Consider the following 15,780-nt stretch of genomic DNA (forward strand, 5'->3'; position numbering starts at 1 on the left):
TAAGATCCCAGCAACACACACTCATGATAATGGTTGTACTGGGACAATCTGTGAAATGGTCCCACAGCAGGCAGATAAAAAGAGTTCAATCAAAAGCAGATTGGTTTCGTTTCCTTTCTCATAACCTCATAAACTAATGCTATAAAGATCTAAAATTGTACTTGTTAATATTTCATGTGCTTTGTTAGTTTTTTTTTTCTTTTTCTTTTTTTTTTGTTTTTTCCTCAAATGTTAGCACTATGGAGGAAGAATAACATCATAGTATAGCATAGTCTCTAAAGAGACTCTTCCACTTTCAGCAGCAGATCCGGGAGGTTCTGTAACTAGGAAATTAACTCGTATTTATCATTTTAAGACATGACTGGCAGCATTCTCCTTCCATCATCTTCTCCCTTCCTCTTCTACCAACTCCACACTTTGGAATCTTTAGTTTCCTTCCTTAGTAAAGATTCTACATGATGATGAAGGGAGGGGCTACCTGCCCCTCTCTCCAAGTTATTAAGTAATTTAATTCAGATCATTTGTAACAAATGAACATTTAATTTCAACATATTTTTCAACATATTTTTAATTTTTAACTTAATAAGCAATTAAATTAGGAAATCTAAAATTATGTCCTAAAATTATATTTTGCCTTTTATGCTGAATTGGATCACAAAACATTTTTACTGCTGCTTTATTTTACTTAATAAAGTCTAACATCTGGTTGGTTAACCTGCCAGTTATATATGATAAAGATAGATTCACTGACTTGATGCGCATAGCTCAATTTATACATGTATCTGTAATCATACATTTCTAAATGCACATTTATAAATGTATATTTCTAAATGTTTTACATTTATAAATAGACTTCTTGGGCCTTTTTAATATACTGAATTGTGGCACATTTGGCCACAATTCTAGTGGTTTAAAATCTTTCTTATTTATTCTACTGTTTGTCTTCTCTATTTAGATGTTTAGATTTTAGCTCCAGATATCATAGCTGAACTTTCCTTAAGCAGAGTGGCTCCACCGCAGGGTCTTCATTCTGAACACAGCCACTCAGATCCCGATTCTTGCTATGAGGACATGCCTGGTAAAAAATGTCAAACTAGAGAAATTTATGAAGCAGGACGGCCATTACCATTCACCACTCTCCAAATGTTTAAAACCAGAACTGTTCTAATTACAACTTCCATCTTATGGACATGTGCTGTCTGACAGAAACTGTTGAATCTGTCAGAGCAGAGGACACCGAGCTGAGATGTCCACAGTGGACTGACCCTAAAGTTGACTGAACTTGACATGGTTCTGTTTGTTCACAGTGATGAAGCAGCTGGCTGACCCAAGAGCGGAGGCACAATAAAATATAGGATCAGAAATAAATTAAAGGAGGCATGTTTTCTTCTGTGTGCTGCACACCAAGGATTTTATACTGTACTGGAGCAGCTTAATAGATTCCAAGTCAGAAGTTGTATCAGCTGACAGACCATTTTAAAAATGTTGCTGTAAATTCATCCTTATTCTTAGACTTTTATTCACATACAGGCCTATTTTGAAAAAAATATTAATAAATAAATACATAAAATCTAGATCATAATTTGTGGGCGACCTCTCTGCCCTGGGCCTTGAACAATTGTCCTGTTGATCCCGCTCTATTGGCCCTGACTTTACTGCCTTAAATGACCTCCTTTAATTTATTTCTGCTCTTATATTTTATTGTCTATTCATTTTCTAGTCTCTTAAATGAATAAAAATGGCCTTCTGGGGCTGGTATCTCGAGCAGAAAAAATGTTCTTACTCAGTTTTCATTCAAGACATTCCCTGCTGGATAGAATCTTTCAGAACATCTTTGCAATCATACGTTGCAGGATTCCGACTGCATGCTGAAGCAGCGTGGTCTGCGGGCCAATCCCTGCCGGTTTGTTATCAGATGCTCACAATCAATAATCCTGACAGGAAACCTGAATCACATTTGGATGTCAGTCATACACGGCCCGGATCAATCTTATCAGGAAGTGGAGGCACAAGAAAAAGCCTTGCACAACGGCAGAGCAGGTCAATAGATTCATCTGATCTCACAGTTTGGACTCTGCTTTAACCACCAGGGAATGAATCTACTCTTTGTGTTTTCTCCTAACTTTTCTCTGATTTCCACTCATACATGTGGATTTGTTGTCCTCAATCAGGTAAATCTGGAGCCTTTTAAGCTGATACTTTCTTTAAAAAGACATAATAATAACATATTCCCTTCAAAGTTTTCTTTTGTATTTCCCTCTGGATGGCTCTGCGTTGGACACATTTCAGCTCATAGACTGTGCAAATAATTTTGCAACAGCACGGGGATTCTCTGAGAGCTGTGAGGCGAGACTTGGCATATCTCGGCAAAGTGTGCCATGTAGCCTTAAAATAACTCAAGGGAGCTGGACACATGTAGGACAGAGGATCAAATGTCAGGAGAAAAACATAAATATCTACAGTTGATGAACTGTATAGAAATGCATGTGCTTAGGAAATAATGAGAAAATTCTGGCAAAGACCTGCCACAGGACCTGAACTGCATCATCCTTCAGGTGATTGCCAACCTTCTAGTTTTAGAATCCTTTTCTTAGAAATAAAATACTCCAAAATTTCTATGTCAAACACACATTATTTTCAAGTGACTATTTTCTACATTTCCTCCATCAGCCTCTCTCAGGGTAGACATTTGATTCACATAATTGTGTGTATTGTGTTTTTTTTGTGTGTAAAAATTCTGAAATGACACAGGGCTGCATGAGTGAATGATTGAAGCCGTAATGCTTTATGGTCCAGGGTTTACTGTAAATCTCAGTTTTCTGGGTTTATTAGTTCCAACTGTGGACAAGTTGCTTCTTTATTGTAGTTTCTTTCCACAGTTCAATCATTTGCATTAACTGGTCACTCTGGAGGTTCTTTTCCACAAACTGATTCTAGAGCTGGCCTGTTTGCACCACTGGGAACTGTGGTTTTGACAGTGGTGGGCACTGCTAACTAAAAAGTTTGTTGAGCTAACCCTAAAGCGCTAATCATAAACAGTTTCAAATTAGCACTTTAGTGCTTTTGAATTTAATCTATGAAAATTAAGGAAACTAAGTGCACTAAACATTTTCAAAGTTCAAAAACACTAAAGAAAACATTAGCTCTGCTATAGATCATAAAAAGTGTGCCTACCAATTGTTTTTAATTTGATTAGTTTAAAACAAAAACAGTCAGAATTTCAACATTTGAAATTTCCAGATTAGTGTCACTTAACATGAGCTCACCATCTCTTATCCTCCTGCAGGTTGTTGCCATGCTCTTTAAATGGTATTCATCTTCTTCAACTGTGTGAAAATGTATGAGCATAATTTATTACCTATTGAAAAAAAGTTGAGGCTAATGTTTAAAACTCCTAGTTTATACCCACTTCTAATCTGTCCAATTTAGGACAAAAACAATAAATGAATTTTTAATGCTAGAATTCACTGTCTCTCTGCTGTTTGTTCTAATATTGCTTTCTATGTAGAAAACGTAGGTCAGTGTACAGCCCAGAGCCGTGCTTCCATTTTCAGATGAATATATAAACTCAATTTATCACTGTGTTCATCAACTCTTCTTTGAATATCACAAGACAGTGTTTCTTTATTCTGCTTTAAACTTTCTCTTTCCCACTACTTCAAATAAATTCTGTTGGGTAAATTGTGTTACTAGTATTATCAAATATTCGTTGTATCATGTAGCCTTGTAGTTACATTTAGATGATGTTTACTTATATGCTTTTACTCTTTATTTTTAGTATAAGTAATGCTTCTGTGTGTTAAATAACTTTGATTCCTTCCTAAGGCTTCCCTGGGAAATAGAGGTGACAGCTACTCTCAGCAGCTGTTGCCCTGCAGGACTTCCTACAAGACAGAGGTGCTAGTTGCTCCCAGCAGAGTTTTACAAAGCCGTTGCTTTGAAGCTATACAACGTGTCCGATTCGACGCCGTGCCTGGAGCAAAAGGGATCTAGAGTGTAGATAACATGTGTCTAGATAGTATGTCATTTAGCGCTGCAACTATGTGATGAATTGTTTTCCCCGCCCTTTGAGAGTTGCAGCGCTCAGTGTGAGAGGGTTCCTAAGAGCAATAAAAGAGAGGAGCAGACAGATGTGTTTCAGAGCAGTTTGGAGATTTGTAACTGAAAGCACATCTCTGTCTGCTCTCCTCGCGAGAAACAAAGAATCTAACTCTCTTGTCTTTCCTGTGTTTGTTTAATAGGTATTTAGACCTGACAAATTCTAATTATAAATAGCAGTTGGAAGTGTAAAGAGTTATTACATTCAAAAAACAACAGCTTTCTAAAATGTCTGGTTAACGTGAACAAGGTTTCAGTGGTGATGTGTTTATTGTGTCCTTGTTGCTGCTGTGTTCTCAACATGCTGGTTTTGGCTGGTTAATTAGCTGAGTCAACCACCTTGTCCATGACTATGCAGCATGCTGCTAATTTCACCAACAGGGATACAAGTTAATTTGACTGTGGATAATGGCACCCTCTGACCGTCTTCAGTCAGCAATATCACAAACTCTTTGGTTTCGTTCCACTCATTTAGCTCCATCACATGTTGATGTGATGGAGCTTTCTGGTTTTGAAGCCTTTTTGATCTCTGTTTCCAGATAATCAGTCTCTGTTTTAACAATACATTATTTAAGATACATGCAGAAAACCTGTCCAGTTTCTAATCCCAGTAATGAAATTTTCTGTGGTGCCTGTTCTTTTTGAATCTATAAAAACGATTGCTCATGATGAAGAAAGACAAATTTATCTTTTTTTTCCCCTGAAAATGGGGCTGCTGTCACATCTCTGTCAGTCCCCGTTGTTAACATGACTTTTGTGGCCTAATCATTTAATCTCCCCCTCTCTTCCCTTCCCCGCCTCAGTCTCTTGTGTCTCTTTTTGCTGCACTCCTCTATAGATCAACCTTGTGGAGCCCTCAAGCCTTCCATACATATCAGTTTTGACTAGGGAATCAATAACTGAATTACTTTTATGAAACCACACTAGTAGAAGTGATGAGGGCTCTGCGTCAGCCTCAAGCCAACCACTTAACATTTTTAACTTTGAAGGTGGTTCTGTATGGATCAGCTGCTTTGGGAAGAACTGGAGGAAATGAGAAACCCGGATGTTTTTTAATTAGAAGCAGGAATCAAACAAGCAAAGTCAACTGGGCTACTTATCAACATTAGTCAGCAATAGTAGACAGGCATTAAGGTCAGTGCAGAATTGGAGATTTTGCGAGTCATTTGTAAAGACCAAAAAAAGGAAACATTTATCAATTAAGGACCAGGCTGACAAACACAAAATTGTTTGGCTGAAACAACCAACACTGATTTATGTTTCTATACAAACCATCATTGTTAATTTAAAAGATGTAACTTAGTTAAAATTAAAAAATACTTTATTAATCCCAAAGGGAAAAAAATGTTGAAACTCATTATCTATGTATCTTCAGAGTTGTTGTAAATGCTGATGGCCTTGGGCAGGAAGGACGTCCTGTAGCAGTCTGTATTACGGATAATCTAAAGAAACCTCTTACTGAAGGCACCATGTTCTATGACAGTGCCATGAAGAGGATGTCCAGGGTTGTACATTTCTTTTTATGAAGAATCCATCTTTGTTGTTTGACAGTCATCCCCAGCACAGAAAATGTGAATATTTGTAGATCAGTTCTCAGAGATTTGCTAATGACCTAATTATTCTATTTAGGTGTGGTGCAGCAGAGGCACATCTAAAAGTTGCAGGACTGGAGTTTGAGATCCCTGGTCTATCTGTTGCTTTGAAAATGCAGTTTAAGTCATCAAGAAAACAGTATTAGTTTTAATTCAAAAATTAAAGTGTAGAAGCTGATTTAACAAGAAGAGACAAGTGGTCTAAACATCATTTTTTAAGTTCATTAATTCACAGCATACAAGAGTCAAATTAATGTAACACATGTCCATCTCACTCACGGTGCAGCACAGGATTCAAAAACATGTCGCTAAGCACTCTGGGAAATAGTTCCCACTCCTATCTTTTTTGTCTTTCAGATTTTTTAAGTGCTAACCTAAAAACTCTGCTTTATTCAACTCTTGTAGGTTTGACAAAATTAATAAAAAGTTAACACAACTTACTCCTGTAAGTTTATCTTTCTCAAACTCACAGATTTATGTTCAAAATCTAAAACTCGTGTAGCGTAGCTGATCCTGCGTTGTGTCTTGTAGAAGAGTGACCACAGCCAGACCACAGCTGATTGGAAAGCACTTTTAATGATCCTGCATTCAAATGGCAGAAAATAGTAATCAAGAACAGGCTTTTCTTTTCACAGTGTTCCACAGCGCCTGTTTAATCATGAACAATACTATTTTCAGCACATGGATGAAGCAATGTTTCATGTATCAGAAGAGCAGCTAGATAACTGCTAACTGCAGGTTAAGTGCTTCAACACCCATTGTTTTACAAAAACAGTAATAAAACTAACACTTATTACACTTAAAATACACTTATTAAACACAGAAAGCAAAACTTCATACCTTCTCCCACGGAATCCAAACAGAAAGAGCGCGACGGAGAGCGTGGGAAAACCTTTCACAGATTATAATGGTATGACCCGATAACTGTTCTTTTTAAATTTCGAACTGATACTTTAAACAACAATCTATGAACTCAATATGTTAAACATTAAAGGTAATAATTCACAGTTTTATTCACAACATATTAAATTTGAATAAAGATAATAATTTTGGGACAGGAAGTTACCCACTGTTTTGAAATGGATTGGTCGTCTTTTCAAAATAAAATCTGTCAGTGCTCCTATAATTTCCTACCGGAATAGCTTCTCACTTTACAATCTAGTGTAATAACATCACACTGCTACACTCGCTAAATTTATTTGACTTAAAGAGTAGAAGCTACATGCAAATAATTGCAGCTCAAATGTTTAACAGTATATATGTAACAGTCACACTGGAACCAGGAGCTGCACCAGTTTCTTCCTATGTAAGACAAAGTGTGGGACACACTCAACCAGCGGGCACAACATGCATGGTCAGATCCCTGCAGCCAGCAGTGCAGTTAGGCAGCTCACTCAGATCTCTGTGAAAGCAAAAAAAAAAAAAAAAAAAAAACAAGAGTTGTTTTTTTGTATTTCCTGTGGGGAATTTATTATACTGTTCAACATTAAAAAAAAACAAACATTTAAAAACATATTTAGTTGTGATTAAAATGTCATCTATAATCAACCACTGAAAAGTATGTGGACTTTCTCCATTTCTTTCAAATATTGCTTTCCAAGTCTAGATGATTTCATCATAATGCTGCAGAATTAAACTAGGCCATGCAATGACAGTGCAATGAGATCAGTAGTTCTGTATGCTATTTCATGTAAGAAGTGGGAGAGCCAAAATGTTTATGTTTATGTTTATAGCTAAGTAGTTTCCTCACATGTGCATTTGGCTCAGAGGGGAGGAAGAGTTGGCTTCTATTGAAATGAAGGCAGCGTGTCTGGGGATTCACTGAATGCTTCACTGTTAGAACAAGAAAGAACAGCTACACTGACAGCTTCACACTTCAGTCATCACGCTTATGTAGAGCATTTTTCTCCCTATAAGAAAATGTTATGTATAAACATAATCACATTATGTTTATACATAATGTGTATAAACATAGTGTTTATACACATTATATACATAATGTGATTGAATTCAGGCCAGAGTTTGTATGTTCTCTCCAGGTACTCCAGCTTCCTCTCACAGTCCAAAAACATAACTAACTACGTTTTCATGATGCATTTTCTCAAATATTTCTGTAAATTCTGTTAATGTAAAAAAAACAAAAAAAACCCCACATAATTTTGCAATTGCACTGTTTCCATAAAATCAGAAATGAACCAAAAATCACACATGAATCAACTTGCTAAGTCATTAAAATCATGGTGGAGACATGAAAACATTCACATGCAATATATTCATATTTCAGCCATGTGGCTAGAGCTCATCATCTATTAGCAAATCAGAGAATACATCGGCATCTTATTCAGGCGTTGGAGTGACAAGCCCCGTCTATATGCGAGTGGCTATGTATGTAGAGCTTTGGGGAAATTGCAGTTAATGATTTTACAGAAGAACTATGGATTCATGACGTTGGAATGACACAGAACTTTGTATTAGCTGTGTGACACTGTGAGAGCTCTGCTTGGGCCAGAAAACGACAAATACAAAGCATCATCCTCCTACTGCTTCCTGTTATTTTCCTTGTTGTTTTTGCCAGTAGTAACATCATGTTGAGACGTGTGATGCTTAAAAAGTGTTTGATGTTTTTTCAGCCATATCAAAATAGATGTATTTTGCAAAACTGCATAGTGTGAAAACTTTTCATTGAAAAACATTGTTTTTTTTAAATTGGCTTTTTTAACTGCTTTCAAATTGATTATTGTCATTTCTATTTGTGCGGTTTTATGGTTAATGGAAACGGAGCAAATGCTCCACAAAAGACTGTCTCTATTACACTGAAAAAACTAACCTATAGAATTTACCTAATAAATCTGAGGTAACAATTTGTATCGACTCTTTTGGGGTAGATTCAATTCCATATATTGAGTATAAAATAACTGAACAAAAATATATAAAATACTTAAAGAAATTGGGTAAAATTTACCTCATACTTATGTACATATTCAACAGCTACTTACTCAGTTAAATTAGGTAAAACTATGTCTTGTTTGCTAGTAGGTAATACCTGATAATTACAAATCAAAGTTAATTAAAATCAGTTAATAACCATTACTTATTCAGAGAAGGTAAGATGTACCCCCAAAAAAGACATTCAGATCGTACACCTTCTCAATGTTTTTAATCCATAAAGTCATCAAAAACAAAAACACAAAATAAACTGCAGCACAACAGTGTCACACAACATTTCAAATAATGAACCTGCGTTATAACCTAACAACTTCAAATGTTGTTTCAGTAACGTTGGACAATAAAACATATCCCTGTTTTAGGACATCTAGACTGCTCAATAAGAAAGGAGTAGATCAGAGAAAAGGAGAAGTGAGGTGATCAGAGCAGGGGTGCAAGGGATGTCCAATCATATAAAGATTTTCTTGTATCTAAACTCTTACTTGTGTTTCTTCGGCCTCACACAACAGTGACTGAGCAAATCTGCAGGTGTATTTATACACAACAAATAACTGAAATGCCTTGTTTATATGCAGCAATAATACACTAAATTATCCAAAAAATGAATAAAGTGCAGTACACAGCTTCACACAACATTTCAATGAATAGACCCGTTTTATAACTCACTAAGCTAACGGCTTCAAATGTTCTCTTTATAATTAGTCAATGCAAACAACAGTTTCAGAGGCCCCTTATTCTATTTTAAAAGCCACAAAACCCACACACAAACTCTACAAGATAGCTTCTGTGTGTGTACAATATCAAACATCTGGATAAAGACAGTTCAGAAAATCAACATTCTTTAGTTTCTGTGCTTGCTCTCACTCTCAGAGATAGGATGAGAATAAAAGAAACAAACAAATGAGGAGGGAAAGAGGATGAGTTCAAAATTCTTCAGGATTCACTCAGTGGTATTGACCAGACTGGCCAGTTTCTATTGCTTTTCCATTTCTGTCAATGTGGAGAAATCAGAGAACAATGGAGTGGGCTGAGACAGGCTGCAACATACTTATGTATCCATCTGTACATATATTTCTGTGTCTGTGTGTGGAGCAGAGGAGGAAAGAGAACAAAAATATAAAACTATACTCCATTAAAACTCTCTGTCCAGACAAAAGATCCTCTTGGAACAAGAGAGGAAATGTATGTCTATTGCATGAGCTTGTTTTTGAGGCTGTGGATCTTCTTCAGTAGTTTTGCACCATCAAGTTCCAAAAAAAGTTTTTGAAAAGCTTCAAATGTGTTCTTGAGCTGCTTTGGATAGTCAAGGTTGAGGGCATATATCAATCCCATCAGCAGTACACATGCCTTTGTTCGGCTTCCACATCCTTCCATCACTTGGTTTCCCTCAATCACAATCGACACATCTGATGGATCCTCCTCAGCCATGATGTTGTGCATCATGATCACCTTCAATGTTTTGTGTCTGTAGTCCTCACATTCCTACATGTTAAAAAGAAAGAAACAAAAAAGATACACATTTTTAATTTTATTGAAGATGCTGTTTCAATACATTTCAACTTATCTAAAGGAGAGCAGATGTTCAGCAGGACCTGTGTTTCAGCAGGTCTAATCTTTTTGATGTTGTGAAGTTGCACAACTTGCATTTCCAGTTCATTTTCCCATAACTGAGGTGTTTGGTTAAGGTAACTACACCTTTAAGGTCAATGTTATTTATTTTATTTAGCAAACTTGCATACCTGTACAGAATACACTGGGTGTGGGGACGTGGGAGAGTGTGTCAGCCCCAGAAGCAGAGTGGTCTATCAGTGAGTCCCTGCTTGTGGAGGACAGACAAGAGGAACTGAAGAGAGGGCAAATACTGAGTGTCCACATACAAAGACTCTGGCTGCAACAGAAATAAGAGAAAAAGAAATAATCAGACATGTACCTGGGAGAAGAAATATATAAGGGCTAATGTATAGTTCAGAGGTTATTATCTTCATGTTAACCTCATGAACAACCTCATAAACAAGAGATTATGGGGCCCAGAATTGTGATGCCGCAGAGACGAGAGCTGTGACACCGAGTCCAAGGTTCTGATTATGCAGGTTTGGTTTTAAACCATGATGTGGAATTGAGCCTCCACTCTCCCTTTAACAACCAACAAGTTACAAGTCATTTATCTAACATCACAATTAGTCTGAGGCTCTTTAATGAAGGTAGAAACTAAACATAAGGTAAATATTTTGCATAGTTTCTCTGTGCTCCTCTGATCAGAGCGGTCTGTCTGTCTGACAAGGGTCTGTTGTGCAGAAATAACTGTACTTACCTCACTAAAATAAAGGCAATGCAATTGCATAGATTAATATTCATTCCTCATAGAATTAGCTTCATAAATCATATTCATAGATGTAATATGCTTCATAAACAATATTACAAGATTCTGAAAACATTTATTAAGCACTGATGTTTTAACAATACCCAATATAATATAAAATCAATTCTAAAATGTTTTACTTGAACACACAATTCCTTTAAAAAATTAGGTGCAGCAACAGTGGGTGTTTACACACATAAAGCTTGGATACAGTGGTACTTTGTTTTCATTTTACAACATGTTTACTTCCACTCTGGTCCACATCCAGCATGCTGGATGAGCGTCCTGTTTCCATGACGACTGACCGGAAAAGACGTGCGACACGTCATCTTTACATGAGTCTTCAGAGTCCCGATTGTAAAAATAAAACATTGAGAAGTAACGCTAAACTTTAACAACAGAGACACACGTACGCAGGCATGCAGGTAATCTGGAGATCGGATCATTTTGTTTTTAAACAGACCGCGGCGGAGACCGACTCTAGCAGCCATGTTAAGGGAGCTAACGGAGCTAACAGGCAAACAACAGAAAACACGTCAGTCATTTCATATATTGGCGACATGTTAGTATCAGTGTTGTATAGTAACGAAGTAAAAATACTTCACTACTTTACTTAAGTATATTTTGGAGTACTTCATACTTTCCTCGAGTATGAAAATTTTTGATGACTTTCACTTTTACTTCACTATATTTCCGAACTTAATTGCGTACTTTTACTCCGATACATTTTCAATGTGTGGTTTAGTTACTCGTTACAAAAAAGCGAGAGAGAGAAACGCAAGTGTTTTGACCCCACCTACTGATTAGCAAGTAGCAAGTAGGCTACCGAACAAAGTCCGTAGCCTACTTGCCTGGGCTTGTTCATCACCTCCAATAGGATACACCTGTTTCGCTTCTCCCATTAAACACAAAGCAAGTCTCGCAATCAGCAGCAGTCACATGGAGGAGGAGACGGAGACCACAACGACTGCAACTATGTCGGACACGGCTCCAGGGGAACCACCAGCTGGTGATGAGAGCCCATGGCCTTATTTAAACACAATATACTCTTTTGTGGGTGTTAAAGATTCATCGTACCGCATGCAGTGTATGTTATTCCTGCCCGAAAATGTGGAAATTCTATCTTACAAAAACTTCCCGTCCAACTTGAAGAAACACATCAAGGTAACGTCTTATGAAATGGTTATAATCCTCCTGTTTCAGTAACTATAGCTTGGTCACTAGACACTACTGTATTGTGAAACGTTGACCATAAATGAACTTTGTTTGGCATTGTTTCAGTTCCACACGTGGTGTATTTAGCTTAGGCTTAATGTTGACTGTAGCAGGCTACCTAGACTCCTCTGTTCAAGGGGGGACAGAAGCCATAGCGATAGCAATTTAGACTAAATTTAACGAATATAGGAAAGGCATGCAAGTTCATAACCAGGTTTACAGATGCCAATAAGCTGCATTTCCCTCCCAATTCTTTTTTTCTTTTGCATAATGACCAGTTGTGTGCACCACCTACTGACTGTAGCATTGACTGATTCACTGATTTGTGAAGTAGAGTAATCGTAACAGCTCTTTTTCTTCATGTTGGCCGCATTTTCTGTACTATTTATTTTTCTCATTTTCAGCACTGACCTTACTTGAAGGGAAAACTTAAGGCTTACAAAAACTTTGTATTTTCTGTCCTGGAGGGTATACTAAGAAGCTGGTTCAGTTGTAAAGCAGGTTAAGTTAACCTTGTGCTATAGGTAAAGCACCTAATTTTCTTAACTAAATGATGCCTGCAGGTATATCTATTAGCAGGTTTAATCTTGCCTGCACTTGGTTGGGTACATTATTTTAAGTGTATTTGACAAGTTTACCAAAATATAAAAAATGTCATTCAAACTGCATTTGCTTTGTTTTACTTTTTACTTGTACTTTTCATTATATTACTTGAGTACATCCATTTTTACAGTAATTTCCACACTTAAGTACAAGAAGTTTCAGATACTTTAAGACTTTAACTCAAGTAACATTTCAGTCAGTGACTTGGACTTTTACCAAAGTCATATTTTGGAGAGGTACCTATACTTTTACTTGACTCTGAGATTTCAGTACTTTATACAACACTGGTTAGTATAGTAGTATTTTAAGACGGGACTTCTCATGTGCGGCGAAAATACACAAATGAATTGTTCCTCATTGACAGCAGTGTATTTACTGCCTGTGTCTTGGTGCAGCGTGATGTGGGAGCAGAGACCTGCAGATATTTAATGACCATTATACCTTAACCACTCGGCAAAAGCTGAACTATCCCCTTTACAGTATATGTGTTGCCTAAACATCCGCCCATTCAATATATTAGAAAAAGCTGGCGTTGATTAGTTTCTAACCTTAAAACCAGCGGTCAGACACAGTCATGCATGCTGGCTAATCTTGTAAAAAGCACACCGCGAACACATTTCATTGCAACTTACCTGCAGTTGCCATGGTGGCGCCAGGGACAGATTCAAACTTTGATTTCAAGTAATGGCATGTTACACAGATGAACATCGAGATTACACTTCACTTATGTGAAGTGTAATATCTCATCATTTCAAATATTACAATTTGCCTTCGCGCTATTATTCACAGCACCCCTATGTAAATAGCTTACCTTCAGCTCACGGTTCGATGGCAGAGAGGATGCAGACATCCCAGTCCCGCTCATTCAAAAACGCGGTCTGACTCATGCACAACTTTGGAGCACGGACTTAAGATTTAGGGGTATATTTTACTGTATTTTCCTATGTAATGGTTTTTAATGTTAACGAGTGGGTAGCATGTGTATAATTTACCCATTATTTTATAATTCCTTGGCTGACTGAAAAAAATAAAAAAATTTTATATAATTTGTATAGATCATATTTACCACTCTCCAAAATCACCTTTTTTCAGTGTAGTTGTGCTTTCTTTGTTTCAGCTTATTTGTCTGTAGGCTGCACTGAAAAATAATTCTAAAACTGACCAATAAATGGCAGCCTTAATCATTCCATGAACAGCAGCGCAGGTGTAGGATGTCTACGTTCTTGTTCTTGTTCTGCACCATTCATAATTTTATTAGCAGTATAAGCAACCAAAAAATATTAGATTTCAGAAAAAAAAAAAAAAAAATGGAACTGAGCATCAAGACTTGATTTGTTAACATAGTAAGCTAAAATAGAAATGGTGAGCTATCTTTTAGCACAGTAAGCTGAGGGGAAAAAATAAAATAAATCCAAAATACAGAGAATGTTGCACTTTATAGTTCATTTCATTTGTTGTTTCTGTTGTTTTGTTTATTCATTTTGGATCTTTAAAATGTTTTCTAGTTGCAGAGTTAAATATTCATTAGAATTATTTGAGAATCTACTCTTGTGTTATCAAGCCATTACCATAACAATACTTGACAATGGTCTCAAAATAACTATATTATTTATTGTCGCAATAACTTTGTTGATCATTTATCATTATATATCATTATCTGGTAGTAGCAGCTTAGAGAAAAATTGTTCTTTTCTTTGCAACAATTTCTGCCTCTGGCATTGATACACTGATTCTTCCTCAGCACCACAGTGTTCTGGGCAAAAGGAAAGCTAATAAAAACACCATACTGTATGTTTACCACTTGTGTGAAAAACAGTCTGACTGGTGGGTGCTTTGTTCACACTGAGGACTCCAATTTATGCTACTGTGACGTTTGCGTATAACATTAATTGTAGAACAACCTTCATCAGTAGTGAAGCCTCTTCCTCCAAAATCTGTGTGGAGGAAGGGGCCAAAATCTCTCTGAAAACATCTTACAGGAAATGTGTAACGGCCAACTTATTTTTTTTTTACATTTTCTAAGGTTCCATCCACACAGGAGCATTTCTTATTCTGAAACCTGTAATCTGTTTCAAAAACTCTTCCAGACATGAAACACAGACAACATCCCCAAATGCTGCTTTTAACCCCAGACCTGAGTGGCGCTAAGCATGGAGTATGGGACAGGCACACCTGCAGTTAGCGGTAAACACAAAAAGAAAACAACAATGGTGACTAACAAAGCTCGAGTGGAGTTTCTTTGCCCATTGTTTTGTCTTAATGAGCTTCTGCAGCAGTTGTAGCTGTGCCACAAACATGTAATCTACCATTGTTGTTGTTTGGGGTTGGGTCACTGTCACAATCATATACGAGGGCTGCACTTTCCAAAAAAGCTAAAAGAAAACTGATCAAGATGTCTAAAAATGCAATTTCTAATTAAACATTAAAAACGTTGCCCCTTTTTAGAAAAAAAACCTTCCTATGTGGCCCAACTTCTGCTGAAAGATCAAATGCTTCTTTGAAAGACAAAGAAACTACATTTATTAACACAAATTACTACTTTTTGAACAGAAGCTCATGCCCTGGTTGTGTATAAACTCTGGTTTTAAATTTCAAACCGTTAACACTTTACCTCTCATGCAAACTACTTTCACACCTTTCCTGTGACATTCATTTGATGTTGGTGGCATTATTTTTCCCTGGTTCAAAACTGGTTCCATTATTTTCACTCAGGCACACAACTGAGAGAAAATAGTCCCGTTTCCAGTGCCAGCTCATTGCAGATAGTTCACAGCAGGGTTGTTCGCTACACCGTCAGGGTCTTTATATTTAGTGCTCTGGCTCTTCTTGTTGGATTGTTTTGTGGAGTAGTTATTTGGGGACAAGAATTCATAAAAGAACATTTACTCCCTTCTAGCTTAATAAACCATTTTTGTGGTATTGTTCATCTAATACCCCAATCTAATCAGATGTAGTAACATACATGAT

General features: G+C 36.8%; 2 long non-coding RNA genes across 2 annotated transcripts; both read right to left on the reverse strand.

The window, feature by feature from the left end:
* Nucleotides 1–6,247: 6,247 nt before the first annotated feature.
* On the reverse strand, nucleotides 6,248–6,873 carry LOC114136915 (uncharacterized). Its single transcript, XR_003593887.1, has 2 exons — nucleotides 6,531–6,873; nucleotides 6,248–6,338 (listed from the first exon to the last, which is right to left on the reverse strand). It is a non-coding gene; the product is annotated as an uncharacterized LOC114136915 (long non-coding RNA).
* Nucleotides 6,874–8,830: 1,957 nt separating this feature from the next.
* On the reverse strand, nucleotides 8,831–11,187 carry LOC114137149 (uncharacterized). The gene is made up of 2 exons (XR_003593951.1): nucleotides 10,376–11,187; nucleotides 8,831–10,118 (listed from the first exon to the last, which is right to left on the reverse strand). It is a non-coding gene; the product is annotated as an uncharacterized LOC114137149 (long non-coding RNA).
* Nucleotides 11,188–15,780: the final 4,593 nt, after the last annotated feature.

The sequence above is a fragment of the Xiphophorus couchianus genome, chromosome 21 (assembly GCF_001444195.1).
Source record: "Xiphophorus couchianus chromosome 21, X_couchianus-1.0, whole genome shotgun sequence".
In the NCBI taxonomy this organism is placed as follows: Eukaryota; Metazoa; Chordata; class Actinopteri; order Cyprinodontiformes; family Poeciliidae; genus Xiphophorus; species Xiphophorus couchianus.